Source organism: Oncorhynchus gorbuscha, linkage group LG04 (assembly GCF_021184085.1).
Source record: "Oncorhynchus gorbuscha isolate QuinsamMale2020 ecotype Even-year linkage group LG04, OgorEven_v1.0, whole genome shotgun sequence".
Classification (NCBI taxonomy): domain Eukaryota; kingdom Metazoa; phylum Chordata; class Actinopteri; order Salmoniformes; family Salmonidae; genus Oncorhynchus; species Oncorhynchus gorbuscha.
Genome location: NC_060176.1, coordinates 29,518,282 through 29,536,594, shown reverse-complemented (window position 1 = coordinate 29,536,594; position 18,313 = coordinate 29,518,282). Strand labels below are relative to the sequence as shown.

General features: G+C 43.4%; 1 protein-coding gene across 2 annotated transcripts in view; it reads left to right on the top strand.

Annotated features, from left to right (window-relative positions):
• Window positions 1-18,313, top strand: part of LOC124033946 (LARGE xylosyl- and glucuronyltransferase 2-like) — a 206,583-nt gene that overhangs the window by 111,759 nt on the left and 76,511 nt on the right. For both annotated transcript variants that reach the window (XM_046346473.1, XM_046346472.1), the window contains one exon: window positions 3,819-3,885. The gene's annotated coding sequence lies outside the window, so the exon portion shown is untranslated. The remainder of the gene's footprint in view (window positions 1-3,818; window positions 3,886-18,313) is intronic.

Sequence of the window (18,313 nt, the reverse complement as noted above, 5' to 3'; positions counted from 1 at the left end):
AGGTGCCGTTCCCCTCACAGCTCCGTAGGCAAGCACCATGGTCTTGTAGCGGATGCGAGCTTCAACTGGAAGCCAGTGGAGAGAGCGGAGGAGCGGGGTGACGATTTTATACTGGTAACAAGTTCAAACAGGTGCCATTAATACAGGTAACGAGTGGAGGACTGAGGAGCCTCTTAAAGAGGAAGTTACACGTCTGTGAGAGCCAGAAATCTTGCTTGTTTGTCAGTGACCAAATACTTATTTTCCACCATCATATGCAAATAAATTCATTTAAAATCCTACAATGTGATTTTCTGGATTTTGTTTCTCATTTCTCATTTTGTCTGTCATAGTGGAAGTGTCCCTATGATGAACATTACAGGCCTCTCTCATCTTTTTAAGTGGGAGAACTTGCGCAATTGGTGGCTGACTAAATACTTTTTTTGCCCCACTGTATGTCAGTATTCTGTAAGTACCCATTGCATTTGATCACTTTAAAGGGACAGTTAACATCTTAAACTTTCACTTAGGTCAATATGAGTCCATGTTCCACACCATCTGTTGAATAGATACTGCATGCTATACTGAACAAAAATATAAACACAACATGCAACAATTTCAAAGATTACAGTTAATATAACGAAATCAGTCAATTGAAATATATTCATTGTGCCCTAATCTATGGATTTCACATGACGGTGCAGGGGTGCAGCAATGTTTTGGCCCATAGGCCCAGCCACTTGGCAACCAGGCCCACCCACTGGGAAGCCAGACCCAGCCAATCAGAATTCGTTTTTCCCCACAAAAAAGGCTTTATTACAGAGAGAAATACACCTCCCATCCCCCCACCACCTCTCCTCAGATGATCCCACAGGTGAAGAAGCCGGATGTGGAGGTCCTGTGCTGGCGTGGTGAAATGTGGTCTGCGGTTGTGAGGCCTGTACTGCCAAATTCTCTAAAACAATGTTGGAGGCAGCTTATGGTAGAGAAATTAACATGAAATTCTTTAGGAACAGTTCTGGTGGACATTCCTGCAGTCATCATGCCAATTGCACTGCTCTCTCAAAACATGAGACATCTGTGGCATTGTATTGTGCGACAAAACTGCACATTTTAAATGGTCCTTTTATTGTCCCGAGCACAAGGTGCACCTGTGTAATGATTATGCTGTTTAATCAGCTTCTTGATATGCCACACCTGTCAGGTGGATGTATTATCTTGGCAAATGAGAAATGCACACTGACAGGGAGATATATACATTTGTGCACAAAATATGATCGAAATAAGCTTTTTGTGCGCAATTTGGGGAATTATTTATGTCAGCTAATGAAACATGGGACCAACACTTTACATATTGTTTTTATATTTATGTTCAGTATTACAAGCATTAGAAGAAATCTGCAGGCTTAAATCCCACATAAATAGGACAGGTTAGCACTATCTATTTCATTTCAGTATTTCAAAGAGTCGTCGAACTCCTTTCATACCGAAAAGACACCTGATGCTGCACATTCCTCTGGCAAAGAGTTATATCAGGCAGCATTAAAAATGACTTTATGCTTGGAAAGCGATTGGTCATTCAGATACTAAAGATCAAAGAAGTCCTTTGAAGAATGAAATTAGGCAATTTGTTCTGACAGGCATCTGGTAATACAAAAAGTGATTATGTAATATCAACACAATTAAGCAATAAGGCATGAGGACCCAGGGATTATTTTGTGATAACTCCCGACTAAGGATGTTCTTAGGCCCGAGGCGAAGCCAAGGGCCTGGAAACAGCCCTTAGGAAGGAGTTATCATATCAAACGTGAATTCTCAGGTGCAAGGGCCTTATTTGTCTTATAAAACATTTGCCAACATATACAAAAATAAGATGAATGACATGTTTTTACACACAGACGTATATACACACACACACACACACTGAGACACTGACCTTTGTGAAAGGCCTTGAATTACAGGAGTGAAGGGGAAAATGAGTGGAAAGTCCCGATGGTCGTGTGTGTGTGTGTTGTTGGAATCAAAGTAGGAGTCTTGTCCTTGAGTGCTTTGTTGTGTTCTGGTGAAGCTGCTGTCGTTATGTAGCGTAGTTATGACTGAGTTTCATGTCAGTGGAAGCCTTAGCACAAAGAGGAGAATGAACGTCCTCATCCAACCCTCCCTCCCTGATGCTGGAAGCCCATTCAGGCTGTTATGCACACATACATATAGTAAACACACACACTCTCTCCCACACTTCACCTCCATTGAATTTGCTCATATTTGCTCACAGATTCGTCTGCCCATCACATCCATCCATTACATCCAATGCCTTTACTAGGCCCTCTCTCCTCCTATCCCAGAATAATCCACTAGTCCTGCTCTGATGGGCATACACAGGCACATACAGCCCAGCCCACAGTTCCCACATCATCAAGACGCCAACTTTGATGTTTGTTCAAGCGTGTCACATCAAAAAGGTTCCCCTGCTGGGATTACTGGAGTAAGAAGATTAAGGTAATTGGGGGTTGCAGAGGTGGAACAAAAGGTTTCCCGTTCTAAGGTTTCCTGTCAAAGAGACGGATGAAGTATTCTACGGGGGAGAACAGTACAGTATGTCTCTGAGAACACTGAAGTGCTGCACAGTGGGTTTGAAGACATACACACAAAGTCAGTGCTCTGGGTCATTGGTGGGTTAGGGTTTTGATGTTGTTGTCGTACATTTATGTTCGGGGTTATGTGAATCAGCTGTTTATTCACAAACTGGGATTGGTGTTGGGATTCTTTTTTCTCTTTTCCTCAGGGAGCTTGTTTGGACACGTACAGTACCAGTCAAAGGTTTGGACACACCAACTCATTCCAGGGTTTTTATTTATGTTACTATTTTCTACATTGTAGAATAACAGTGAAGACATCACAATGATGAAATAACACCTATGGAATTATGTAGTAACCAAAGAAGTGTTAAACAAATCAAAAACCATCAAGCACTATAATGAAACTGGAGCTCATGAGGACCACCACAGGAAAAGAAGACCCAGAGTTACCTCTGCGGCAGAGGATAAGTTCCCATAAAGTTACCAGCCTCAGGAATTGCAGCCCAAATAAATGCTTCAGAGTTCAAGTAACAGACCCATCTCAACATCAACTGTTCAAAGAATACTGCGTTAATCAGGCCTTCATGGTCGAATTGCTGCAAAGAAACCACTACTAAAGGACACCAATAATAAGAAGAGACTTGTTTGGGGCAAGAAACACGAGCAATGGACATTAGACTGGTGGAAATCTGTCCTTTGGTCTGATGAGTCCAAGTGTGAGATTTTTGGTTCCAACCGCCGTGTCTTTGTAAGACGCAAAGTAGATGAACTGATCATCTCCACATATGTGGTTCCCACCGTGAAGCATGGAGGAGGGGGTGTGATGGTGTGGGGGTGCTTTGTTGATGACACTGTCAGTGATCTATTTAGAATTCAAGGCACACTTAACCAGCATGGCTACCACAGCATTCTGCGGTGATACGCCATCCTATCTGGTTTGCGCTTAGTTGGACTATCAAAAGCATTCCAGGTGAAGCTGATTGAGAGGATGTCAAGAGTGTGCAAAGCTGTCATCAAGGCAAAGAGTGATTACTTTGAAAAATCTAAAATATATTTAGATTTTTGTTTTGTTTTTTTGGTTACTACATGATTCTATATATGTTATTTCATAGTTTTGATGTCTTCACTATTATTCTACAATGTAGAACATTGAAAAAAGTAGGTGTGTCCAAAAATGTGACTGGTACTGATGCGTTATTATGTGCTCTGTGTTTGTGAGTGAGTAAATACGAGATCCTGATTCATGCGTGTATGTTTTTACAGGCTGGAGCTGAAGCTACGTTGGGTGTGTAAGGGGTCTACTGAGTAGCACAGAGGCAGAAGCATAAAGGTAAGCCTGGGATGCTAATACATCACTCTGCTTTTCAACAGGTCTAAAGAAAATACACAGCTTACTACACATAAGTAGTGAGTGTGTGATTGGGCACATGGTCATATTTGGTTCAGAGAGATAGGGAGAAGGAGGAGGGGAGAGACACTCCTGAAAACCACTGTGTGCTACCTGTTTAGTTTTTGGAGTGACCGGTTGCCACCATTTTTGATTCCCTCAGGTGTGTGTGTGTGTGTGTGTGTGTGTGTGTGTGTGTGTGTGTGTGTGTGTGTGTGTGTGTGTGTGTGTGTGTGTGTGTGTGTGTGTGTGTGTGTGTGTGTGTGTGTGTGTGCCGTGTGTGGGCTCACGTGTGTGCCTTCCATGTGTGTTTGCTCCTGTGTGTTCAGTCAAGTATGAAATTACTCTTTTAGTTACAATCTATTTGAACTTTATTGACCGTTCCATTGAACTAGTCTGAAATCAATCATTCTAAAAATCATTACCCTAAACATGTTCGGTTAAGCTGATTGATGGTTTATTTTAATGCTTGCCGTTTCATTCCACACTTACTGTATGATCAATCTCATTATTGAGCTCCGTATATTTTGTTCTCCTTGCTAGCACACTCTAATAAAAAGCTTAGTTGTGTGTGTGTGTGTGTGTGTGTGTGTGTGCGTGCGTGCGTGCGTGCGTGTGTGTGTTTGTGTGTACACATCAGTGAACGCTACAGTAATCTCATTCCCAGACACTTCGCCCAAATGTGCAGAAGGTCTATTGGAGCACAGCATCAAACTTTGCATTCGTTAGGATACATTCGTTAGGATACAACCTAACCTAGCAGGCATAAAAGAAACGCCTGAAACTAGATCCCCCACATTCTGGTCTTGACGAGAACCCCGGGGGCGGTTCTCCTCTGCACTGTTCAACCAATCCACTAAATGTGGAAGAGGAGTTAAGACGGAGAGTCGCCTTGTTGACGCACGAAAGCGGAAGTCACGATCGAGGCGCTCTTTTCCATTTCCCCTGAAAACCGGAACGTCAAGGTTGTTGACGACCCCGCTAAGGCAAGGATACAAGGCGCGTTACTCAATGGCTTAATCTGCCAACCAATCACCTCCCACAACACCTACCTCCACACGTGTCTAGGGCACCTCTTACGTTCAGCAGCAGCAGCTGAGCTGTCTCGATACTGAAATGACTTGGCGCAGAACAGGCAGTTGCTGCTTCATTAAAACGTGTTAATTGTGATAATGATGTTACTACTGTAGCTAGCTAACTAGCTAGGTCATTGAGGAACATGTCATTCAGTGTTGCACTAGCTGCTTAGCTTCTCTTTCGTATTACATCAAGTGGCTGGGTGAGTCATTGCTTCGTCCCACAACGAGCCATTGTTTACAGACAGATGGCTCATTGTTGAAACTTCCCTAGCCTGGTGTCCTTGATCAACCAAATCTAAACTATTCGGTAACATCAAAATAACATTTCCAGTCAACAGAGGCATGTCCAATATCTCTAGGAACAATAATTGTGCTTGAATTTGTGTTTCGCTATCTAATAAAACATGAAAAAAAACACGTTTTTATGCACAATCTGTTTTCTGAGTAAGCTACCGCGTCATCTTCAACAGGTGGAAAATGGGAGACCATGGATGTAAAACGTGTTTTAAACGCTTATTTGCACAGTGAAGGACACATTCAATCTGACAAATCGTAAGTATTTTTGTTATTGCTAGGTAACACGCAGAGATTTGACGGGAAGAAGTTGCCCATGTTACGGATTTGCTCAAATGAAATTAAATTCTCCAATAAAACTCTGAATAAAATTCTATGGTCCCTCCCACTAAGGCCAATTTAGAATGGTTGATGTCTCAGGCTTATATGTGCTGTGCGCAATAACCTGGAAACGAGGTTAATGCTACAGTACCTCTCTGTTATCATACAAACAGAAGCTCAGTCTGTTGCTATGATGCATCTAGCTCCATGCTTGGACGAGCACACAGGCTACATTCAATTCAAACTATTACGAGTCCAGTTCAGATGCTAAGAGGCATCCACCTTTTTTGGCTCATCCCTAATTCAGCCATTTCATCAGATGTGAGTTAAAGCTACTGTACCTTTCTGTTGTGATCTAAATAAGGTGCAGTTCACTATTAAAACATTAGGTTAGTGCTCCCAATGAGTAAGAGTTGAAGGAAGGTTTGACAAATGTTTTTTTTTTCCCTCTGAGGCCTTGACACCTTTTAGAGTCTCTTTCACTCAGCTAGATATTCACATCCTTGTTACCGCTACGCTTATAATAAGTGCACCAACACGTTATTCACATTCTGATTAGCTCTACTGTATGTTTGTAATATACGCACCAATAGATTTAATGACCCACTTAGCATCTGCCAACCTGTCATAGCTTTTCCTAGCATTTGATGGTAATTGTGTCCATGTTAGTGTTTGTGTGTGCGTGGCTGTGTGCATATTATTATGCCTATAGGTGTGTATTTGTATACAGTATGGGTACATGCATGTGTGAGTGAGCCCGTGTGCCTGTGTGTGTGCCTGTGTGTGTGCCTGTGTGTGTGTGTGTGTGTGTGTGTGTGTGTGTGTGTGTGTGTGTGTGTGTGTGTGTGTGAACATGCCCTCTGGTGTCTATCCTCTAGTGTGCCCGTTATCAGTTTTACATCTAAACACCGTACGGATCTTCATTTGAGCCTGTTTGCTACATCATGAATATAATCCTGCAGCAACAGGAAATGTGAATTATTATATAGGTTTGTAATTAATGGACATTTTTGTAGGGGTTGATGCATTTTTTTGTAAGGGAGTTTTTAAGTGGAAAATTCAAACTTCAGAAGCCTTTCTAAACAACACGTTTTAAAGGAAGGTTCTCCGGCAACAGGGTGGTCAAATGAAGATCCTACATGTGTAGCATTGGTGATGGTGTGGTTCGTTAGCTCATTTCATTCACACATACTAATCGTATACGGTAAAAGGGACAACAGAAGGTCATCATTTGCATCCTCTGGGCTTGAGTATCATCACAGCAGAGAGTATTTAAACCAGATGAGGCGCTATTCATCTGTGGTATCTCGCTATTCATGTGACGTGGGTTTGGAGTGTGTGTGATTGTGTGTGTGTGTGTGTGTGTGTGTGTGTGTGTGTGTGTGTGCGTGCATGCATGCGTGTGTGTGTGCGAGCATGAATGTGTGTACTTTTGTGTGTTGTGAAGGAAATGTCTTTTTTTATCAAGAAACGGTCTTAAAAATATGAATCTTGCCTTTAGTGACATAAACAATCCTTGGTTCCTGCCTGTGCCTCGTAAAGATATAAGAGGGGACCGTCATGACCTCATCGTTAGGACCATGTGTCAGAACGACCAGAATAATGTTCTTTAAGTTAAGATAGGAGACGGTGCCAGACTCATGCCGGAACCAACCCTTTGAACTATGCCTATGTGACGTGTCTGTAACCACTATACAAGGGAACTAATGGGACTGCCCATTAAGGAGGAATTCTGAAGGAGGACTTGCAGAAAGGAAAGGAATTGCAGAAACTCAGTAGCCCATTAATTACACAAGCAAACATCAGACAGGCAAATAAACACATTAACATCAACTTGTCATGGTTCCACCTGTCACCAGTCACACTGTGTCAGTGTGCTGTGTACCAGTGGTACTTGGGGGGGAAAAAATGATTTCCTATGACCCATATGACAGATAGCCCTGCCATCTTTAGTCACTTCTGCTACAGTAGACTCTCTCCGTCTCACAGTCTAGACCACAGTAAGCTTTGTGTCCACTTCATTTCACCCTGCTTTGCTGTGCAGAAATATTGACTGTTAGCTTTTTCTCCTTATTCCTCTTGCGAGGGGCTAATGAGGCATTTTACCTGCCTGATGTCAGTGGCTCTCAGTGGCTTTCTGCGAGGATCAGTTGAGCGTTTAAGAATTTGCAAGTTGTCTTTTCATTAGGAAGCTCAAAAACCAACCATCTGTATAGAAAACCAACCGAGGCCATTGACAATGTGGTCTGCCTCACAAAAATATTTGTAGGGGTAACACTTCCCCCGGGATGAGACAGAGCAGGAGAAACACAACAGTAGTATGAGACAGTAATAGCTGTGCTGAGTTAGTTTAGCCTCTCTGTCTCTCTCGGGACGATTAGGCTATGTAGAAACTAATCCCTCTCTCCAATTCCCCGGAAAAATAAAGGAAAGAAAGAAAAAACGAAAGCCGTGCAGTTCTCTCTAACCTGAGAGGAAGTTTTCTGGTCGGGGGGTTACCGTGGAAACGGAAAGGGAAGGTAACCAGAACCTCTTCCAGAGGGATTAGAGAGGGGATGGAGAGAGAGAGAAAGACACAGAGACAGAGAATGAATGAATGAATGAATGAATGACTGAATGAATGACTGAATGAATGAATGAATGAATGACTGAATGAATGAATGAATGAATGACTGAATGAATGACTGAATGAATGACTGAATGAATGACTGAATGAATGAATGAATGACTGAATGAATGACTGAATGAATGAAGGATATTTTACAGAAGGGATGAGGAAAGACAGATGAGATTGAGGAGGAAACAGAACAGAAGCAGAGAGAGTGAAAGAAAGGTCAATAAAACTGATAGCAGCATGTCAGACCGTCTTTGAGCCCTCTTGGGAGATCCTTCCTCTCTGATACCCATCACGGAACACATTATATTAGCCATGTTTCACCCCTGGTGTGTATTGAATAGGGAGATCGAGCATCGAGAATGCACCTCCTTGTCCAAACAGCTAGGCTGCCCACAACAGCTGAAACAGAATAGTACCTAGCCAATTGCTTTGCCCTAGTTTTATCGGGCCCGCAATCTGGAGGCCACGCAATGCAAGCCTGTGTACGTGGCCGAGACTGCCAAATATCAGCGCCACCAGCTTGGACCTACACCCGAGGCAGTCCAAGGATACCACGAGGGGCTGGTATTTAAGCAGCTTCTCGACAAAGGCCTGTTCCATGCTGCCGTCAAATGAGCAGCCCCCTTCCAAAATGAGCACTTCCCCTGGCCTCCCCCCACAACAACAATATCGTATTTGGCACACAGAAAAACATATAATCAACATCAAACCAGCTTTCCCTTACAAGATAATGTTTATGTATGTGTGCTGTTGGTGAAAATACATGATTACAGATTGCCTTTCAGGCCTCTTAGGAGATCCTTCCTCTCTGATACCCATCATGTAACACATTACGTTCGTCATGTATCACCCTTGGGGTGTGTGTGTGTGTGTGTGTGTGTGTGTGTGTGTGTGTGTGTGTGTGTGTGTGTGTGTGTGTGTGTGTGTGTGTGTGTGTGTGTGTGTGTGTGTGTGTGTGTGTGTGTGTGTGTGTGTGTGTGTTTGTGTGTGATTGAACTGATGGTAATTTGTCCTATGCTGTTTATTCTGTAATTCTCTCTGTGATAAGCTGTAAACCTCACACACACACACATACCGCTCCCTTAATAGACACTGCCATCAAAAACAACACCCACTAAAGACTCTATGAATGCCTATAAACCAATCTCATAGCCAGTGAGTGGCAGTACTGCTGGCTGACTATAAAGGAAGGTACACATGGAGAGAGCGTGTGTGTGTGTGCGTGCGTGTTTGTGTGTGTGTGTGATGGGAGAGTGTTGAGTTCAGCAGACACTGTGGAGGCAAGACAACAGATGTTTTTTATGAGGATGTTTCATTCTCTATTGGGCTCTCATCTGACCTAGCTTCACTATATATACAAAAGTATGTGGACACCGGTCAACTAGATCTGACCCGGTCAACTGTAAGTGCTGTTATTGGAAAGTGGAAATGTCTAGGAGCATCATCTCAGCCTCTAAGTGGTAGGTCACACAAGCTTACAGAACGAGACCACCGAGTGCTGAAGCACATAGCCCGTAGAAATTGCCTGTCCTCGGTTGCAACACTCACTACTGAGTTCCAAACTGCCTCTGTCTGCGCAATAACTGTTAGTCGGGAGCTTCATGAAATGGGTTTTCATGGCCGAGCAGCTGCACACAAGCCTAAGATCACCATGCGCAATGCCAAGCATTGGCTGGAGTGGTGTAAAGCTCGTCGCCTTTGGACTCTGGAGTAGTGGAAACGCGTTCTCTGGAGTGATGAATCATGCTTCATATGGCAGTCCAACGGACAAATCTGGGTTTGGTGGATGCCAGGACAATGCTACCCTGCCCCAATGAATAGTGACAACTGCAACTGCACATGTTGGTGCAGGAGGAATTGGTGCAGGAGGAATAATGGTCTGGAGCTGGTTGGTTCGGGCTAGGCCCCTTAGTTCCAGTGAAGGGAGATCTTCACGCTACGGCATACAATGTCATTCTAGACGATACTGTGCTTCGAACTTTGTGGCAACAGTTTGGGGAAGGCTCTTTCCTGTTTCAACATGACAATTCCTCCGTGCAAAAAGCGAGGTCCATACAGAAATGGTTTGTCGCGATCGGTGTGGAAGAACTTGACCGGCCTGCACAAAGTCCTGGCCTCAACCCCATCGAACACCTTTGGGATGAATTGGAACACCGACCGAGAGCCAGGCCTAATCGCCCAACATCATTGCCCGACCTCACTAATGCTGTTGTTGCTGAACGGAAGCAAGTCCCCCAGCAATGTACCAACATCTAGTCAAAATAATTCCCAGAAGAGTGTAGGCTGCTATATCAGCAAAAGGGGGGACCAACTCCATATTAATGCCCATGTTTTTGGAATGAGATGTTTGATGAGCAGGTGTCCACATACTTTTGATCATTTAGTGCATCTTAAAGGACAGTTTGGTTACTTTATAGCCAGTTATTATGCTGCTAGAAAATATGCACTACTGTAAGATTTGATATTTTATCATTTTTATTAGTCATACTGCACAGTTTTTCGTTTTTGTCATTTTGAAGCTTCTGTATTGCCTTCTTCTATTGCATACTACGATTTCAAGGGTGCATTTCATCTCCCATGATGCAATGCCCCGCATAGTTAGCCTGCAGTTAGCTTACTTAGCTGGCTATCAAGCCCAGACTAAGCTTATTTTAAATATAGTGCTTATTATGTCATACATTTTGAGTGCATTTCACAACAGTCCAAACAAAATGTAGGCCTGTGAGAAGAACACAACATTTATTATGACATTTACAGGCAAATTATTGCGGAATCCTAGTCTCTCAGCCTATATCTTTGTGGCTAACGTTAGCAAAGCTGGCTAGCGGAGTACTGTAGCTAAACCTGCTGCATCGGAAATAAAGACAAATACAGCAAATACAAGTAATTCAATACAACATTTAGGCTCTTTGGAAAGTGCACAAAGGCTGCTGGAGCTGCATCTTTGCTGTATCCCATTCGTGGAAATGGAGATCGTTCTCAGGGCAGATCTGGCGGTTTTGACGAGCAGAAGTGACTTCGTAGTATGTTAGGAGAAGTGGATGAACGCACTAATTGTAAGTCGCTCTGGATAAGAGCATCTGCTAAATGTCTAAAGTGTTAAAAAAAATCTGTGTGTGTGAAGTCAGTGCGTTGTAGTCAACTTGCTCTGCAGTTTTGTTTGAAGGGTAATAGTACAAAGGAGATAGTTTTGTCAAGAACATTTCTCCACCCAATGATGACAGTTAGCCAATATGTCATTTTTATTGAATCTGTGGAAGCATTTTTACCCCTGCTCATGTATTGGCTAGCTGTCTCTTGATCGTTGCTCTGCTCCAATCTTTTCACAAACTCTGCATTGTTTTGTGTGTGTGTGTGTGTGTGTGTACGTTCCCTGCGTGTGTGTTTACATGTCTACACATGTCTGTATAGAGTAGCTGGTGGATTGCTTTATTGTGGCATTTACTGGGATGACAGGGCCGCTAAGGTGAACCGTTATTAGAGTGTGAGTGGCATTCTCTTGTTCTGTAATAAAAAGTCTGCAACAATAACAGAGGATGGACCTGCTACAACTCCAATAGCAATTCCCTTCCTTGAGTTGGGGAGCAGCTCTCACTCTCTCTCTCTCTCTATCAGTATTCTTATCTGCTCCCACCCGTTCCTCTACACTCCACATCCCCCTTTAAACTCCGCTCCCTGTCTCCAATCGATCACCTCCACATCCTTTCTCCATTTCCCACTACCATTACCCAATTTATCCTGTGCGTGAGATGGGACTTACTTGGGGTATAAAGATGCATCCCACTTCCCCTCTCAGTCCCTCTGCCCTTTCTATCCCCTGTCACTTTCCCTTTCTGCCCCCCCCTCCTTCCCTCTACCCACTCCTTCTTCATCGGTCTCCTTCCCTCTCCCTCTCTCTCCGTCTCTATCCCTCTCTCCCTACTGTTTGCCCCTGTATGTCCAGTGTGGCCTTCTAACGTCTGTGTGGAGTTTTATTGGAGGTGGATTAAACGGGTGGAGCTGTAATGAGATGCCTCATTTACTGCATGAGTATGAATCTCCATCTGCCCGTGCTTTTCGGGGGACCAACGCACACATGCACATGCACTCGCGCACACACAAACACTCACGGAGCAGGTGTGCATAGGGGGCTCCTTGTGGAGTCATTCGAATCGAGTCAGCTGCCTATATCTCTTTGTCTACACATGGAGTGAGAGAGGAACTGGAGAGGTAGATTAGAGGGAGTGCGAGAGAGAGGAGAGAGAGAATGAGCGGGGGATAAAAGTGAGAAGAAAGTTATTAATGTCAAACAGATAGTGTCCGAATACCCATTCAAGCATACTACATACAGTTGAAGTCAGAAGTTTACATACACCTTAGCCAAATACATTTAGTTTTTCCACAAATCCTGACATTTAATCCAAGTAACCATTCCCTGTCTAAGGTTAGTTAGGATCACCACTTTATTTTAAGAAAGTGAAATGTCAGAATAATAGTAGAGAGAATGATTTATTCCAGCTTTTATTTCTTTCATCACATTCCCAGTGGGTCAGAAGTTTACATACACTCAGTTAGTATTTAGTAGCATTGCCTTTATATTGTTTTGCAGCAACTTTGGAAGTATGCTTGGGGTCGTTGTCCATTTGGAAGACCCATTTAACATCCTGACTGATGTCTTGAGATGTTGTTTCTATATATCCACGTAATTTTCCATCCTCATGATGCCATCTATTTTGTGAAGTGCACCAGTCCCTCCTGCAGTAAAGCACCTCCACAACATAATGCTGCCACCCCCGTGCTTCACGGTTGGGATGGTGTTCTTCGGCTTGCAAGCCTCCCCCTTTTTCCTCCAAACATAACGATGGCCATAATGGCCAAACAATTCTATTTTTGTTTCATCAGACCAGAGGACATTTCTCCAAAAAGTACAATCTTTGTCCCCATGTGCAATGGCAAACCATAGTCTGGCTTTTTTATGGCAGTTTTGGAGCAGTGGCTTCTTTCTTGCGGCCTTTCGGGTTATGTCGATATAGGACTGTGGATATAGATACTTTTGTACCTGTTTCCTCCAGCATCTTCACAAGGTCCTTTGCTGTTGTTCTGTGATTGATTTGCGCTTTTCACACCAAAGTACGTTCATCTGTAGGAGACAGAACGCATATCCTTCCTGAGCGGTATGATGGCTGCGTGGTCCCATGGTGTTTATACTTGCATACTATGGTTTGTACAGATGAACGTGGTACCTTCAGGCGTTTGGAAATTCCTCCCAAGGATGAACCTTGGCTGATTTAGTTTGATTTTCCCATGATGTCAAGCAAAGAGGCACTGAGTTTCAAGGTAGGCCTTGAAATACATCCACAGGTACACCTCCAATTGACTCAAAATGATGTCAATTAGCCTATCAGTTTCTAAAGCCATGACATCATTTTCTGGAATTGTCCAATCTGTTTGAAGGCACAGTCAATTTAGTGTATGTAAACTTCTGACCCACTGGAATTGTGATACAGTGAATTATAAGTGAAATAATCTGTCTGTAAACAATTGTTGGAAAAATCAAAGTAGATGTCCTAACCGACTTGCCAAACTATAGTTTGTGAACAAGTCATTTGTGGAGTTGTGACTCCAACCTAAGAGTATGTGAACTTCCGACTTCAACTGTGCTTAAACTGCATATACTGTATGCACTCATTGTTACATACTATTTAGCATGTACTGTTCAGTATGCAGTATGTGGTATGCTACGGCCGCAACGCAGTAACGGTTCCTGACTGGCTGAGTAGGTGGGGTGGGGCCGTGTGTGTGTGTGTGTGTGTATTTTTCCAAATTCAACAGACATGCATTTCATTTAACTCGTCTGATGATAGCTCATTTCCAATTCCAATCATTTTTCTAAACTCTGAATTGTATAGGAATGAATGTATAAGCCTACTTAGGCTGGTTGGAGGCAGACTATTACATTTGACCTACACCGTAGCCCACAAAGCCCATATATCCTTTTAAAAAGGGACTGAAGACAGAAACAGATCATTTGGTTCCATTTCAACATATTTATTAGTGAAACCCAAGTGCCGTAACATGTATCAATGAAATTCACCAAGACATTTCAATTTTTCAAATCAAAAGGCTATTGCCCAGAAAAACGTGGACAGTCAGGCGCATCAGCAAATTCCGAACCGCTGGACAGCAACATAATTAACTAAAGCACTGATCATCGGGAATGAGATCAGAATGACTGTTAAGACTTGATCCATTAATTAAATAGGTAGCCTGGTGTACAAAACTAAAACAATCCAAATCAAACTGATTTGAACACGTGACGTCATGACGAGCACATGACGTCAATATTAACATGACGTCAATAACGCAGCCACATCCCGAGTCCCCGGTGACCGACACATTCAGAAATCAAATGATGGTTTAGTATTTAGTTGAAAGGGTCTGATGAAGGCCAAGGTAACAAAAAACTGAAATCCACTTTAGGTAAAGAAAAAAACAATATTTTTTTGAAAGACTTCTGTTTTTATGAAAACAAAAACTACGTAGCCTATATTTGAACACCACCACATAAGCTTCGCTATTCGGTAACTTTACAATTAAGTCACTTAGTTTCGTTGTTTGGCTACTTGAAGAGAACTAGGGCCCATCACTGGCAGCCCACCTCTTCCAATGCATTGTGGAAAAGTGTGCATCAAATTCTACTAGACGAAGAGCCGATATGAGTATAACATCCTGGCATTTAAACCCACATACTTTAAAACCTTCTATTTTCGCATGCTGAGAATGCTCCATGTGCAGTTGAGTTGTTTTCCGTTATTCGTTTATCTCTTGTAGCGCATCCCCATATCTAATTGATCAGCTGTTGTCATAGCCAAAATGAGTACGACATCCGGGCATTTAAAATAATACTAGACTTTTGAAATGTCGCATACTATCTTACAGTACTAGATTTTTACCCCAAAGTCAGGTGACCCCCCCCCCCCCACACACACACACACTTTTCCATTCCCTCCACTTCACCCAGTGCCACTTTTGCTGATTGTGTTGCGATGTGATGATTAGCCCCCCCCATGGCTTAGTTGACACGTACTGCCTCTGACTTCTCTCCTCCTCCACTTCCCTTTGTCTCATTTTTCTCTCTATTAACAGCATCGCGTTTCATTCACACTCCTGGGTGCCAGTATGTGATACATTATAGATGTGTGTGTCTGGCGTGTGACGTGTGTGTCTGGCATGTGTGAGAAAGAGCTCTTTGATCTGGAGAGCTTGTCTTGAAGTGTCGAGAACACACACACACACACACACACACCAGTGTTAAAGATGGCCATTAGAAGAGCCACTCTGCCACCTGGAGACTCATCAAGTATTGACCATCTGTCTGGAACTGCGGCTCGAATGGAACACACACTTCTCGCTCATACACACACACAAACATACACACACACGCAAACACACACACCACTCGAGTGTAGCGGAGGGTGCCATGATAAGGGCAGCAGAGCAGCAGGGAGTCGGACCATGGAACACTGCTCTTTTGCTTCTGGGAACCTTGTCTCAGAGAGAGGAAGACAGAGAAAGAAATAGAGAAATAGAGAGAAGTAGAAAGAGAGAGGAAAAGAGAAAGTGATACAGGGATGGGCATTTCTCCAGTCCTCCAGCTGTCCCGGAGGCATCACATCACTCTCCGGTGCCTCCCTCTTGACCCGTGTGGGCGATCAGTAGCCCTCTGGAACAGACTCACAGCATAATCATATCTCTTACCATGTTTATAGTAAGGAATAGGATAGATAAACAAAACAAACCCTAATTTTGTTTATTTGGTCATGGAATATATACACGGAGTATACCTAACATTAGGAGCACCTTCCTAATATTAAGTTGCACCCCCCTCCTTTCCCCCTTTTGGCCCTCAGAACAGCCTCAATTTCCTGGGGCATGGACTCTACAGGCACACGCATACACACGCACATGATAACACACGCAGTATACACACATGTACACACAGATTTTGTGTTGTAGAAATGTGGCGGTAGTGTAGTGTCCTGAAGGCTCACACGTAATTTGTTATGAAATCTGTTGCGTAATGTCATGTGGTTAGTTGTACATAACTGTCTTCATTTTGGGAACCCGTGTTCGAGACTGAATCAACGTACTCCCCGCTGTCCATTACTATACTCACACACACGTAAAATGTATGCACGCACACAGATGCCTACTGTACACGCATACACACACACAGCAGTGGAGGCTGCTGAGGGGAGGACGGCTCATAATAATGTCTGCAAGGGCGTGAATGGAATGGCATCAAACACATGGAAACTATGTGTTTAATGTTGTTGATACCTTTCTACTTATTCTGCTCCAGCCATTACCACGTGCCCGTCCTCCACAAATAAGGTGCCACCAACCTTCTGTGACACACACGCACACAGGCACACAAAATGCACACACACGCACACACACGCACACACACACACACACACACACACACACACACACACACACACACACACACACACACACACACACACACACACACACACACACACACACACACACACACACACACACACACACACACACACACACACACACACACACACACACACACACACACACACACACACACACACCTGCCCTGCTGTCCAGAGTGACTGTACAGCCATGACAGTGCCATATGGTCTATTAGCATTTGCACTCATATATTCTTATCCCACCTCCCCGCGAGTGTGTTTGCACATCCATGCGTGTGTTTTAGTGTTTGTGTGTGTGTGTGTGTGTGTGTGTATACGTGTGTTTTTCTGAAAAGGTGAGGGGACAGATTTTGGAGTTTAGAGGAGCAGAAGTTTAAGTGTCAGAGCACAAAGTGTCTTTGTATCTGTGCTGTTCTTGAGTGGACCTCTTCTCTCTGAATGATTTGTGATCGTGTGACTGTGTTTTGCTCTCTCTACAAATGCAGCCGAAAGGCTGAGCAGTGTTTTTTATAGACAGAAAGACTTGTTACGTCTGTCTGCGTTCTGTTGCTGCAGTGTAGATACTCGGATGCAGACACACATGCAGGTGCTGAACGACACAAACACAGAGGGAGAGAGAGAGAACTGTTGTCTGCTACTTTTTAATGTGGTTTTCTGTCGTGAAGCATTTGTAAGTTATATCAATGTTTCTAGTTTGAAGTATTTGTCACATGCCCAAGTGTAGTGAAATGCTTAACCTGCAAGCCCTACCCAACAGTGCAGTATTTAATATAATCATAACTAAAAACATGTTTTTGTTTTAAACACAAGGAATATGTAAGCTGTCAGTACCCGTACCAAATATGCAATGTGCAAAGATACTGGAGTATTTGCAGTATATTTGTACATGTAGGCATGTACTGTATTAGGAGAAAGTGACTGGTTATTATTATTATTAATAGTATGGCAGTAGGGGTGTGTGTGTGTGTGTGTGTGTGTGTGTGTGTGTGTGTGCGTGCGTGCGTGCGTGCGTGCGTGCGTGCGTGCGTGCGTGCGTGTGTGTGTGTGTGTGTGTGTGCGTTCCTGCGTGTGTGTGTGTGCACAAGAGTGTCAGTGTAGGTGTTATAGGCGATTATACAGTACATTTAAACAGGTCTGAAAAGTGACTGGTATCAGGAATATATAAATACTTATGGTAATATACTATTGGTAAAATATACCTGTAAACAGGAGTGATAGTGACCAGTAGCAGGATGAATAGATTGATAATAATGTTATTGATAATCAATAAACAGCAGCATAGTGGCAGTAACATCTAATCAATCATATTTTTAGCAGTAGCTTAGGTGTGTGTGTGTGTGGGGGGGGGGGTCTGCTAGTGAGTGAAGGTGTGTGTGTGTATGTGAGAACGTGTTTGCACATGTGAGGTAGTGAGTGAGTGGTGTGTGTGTGCGTGAGTGGGTGAACAGGGAGTACAGGAAAGGACTAAAGGGCCCACATCCTCGGGTCCCGAGCTTGGCGACGGGCTTGAAGGGCACTATGGTGTTGAACGCTGAGTTGTAGACGATGAACAGCATCCTCATATGGGTATTCAACCTTTTCAGGTGGAGGAGTGCAGTGTGAAGTGCAAT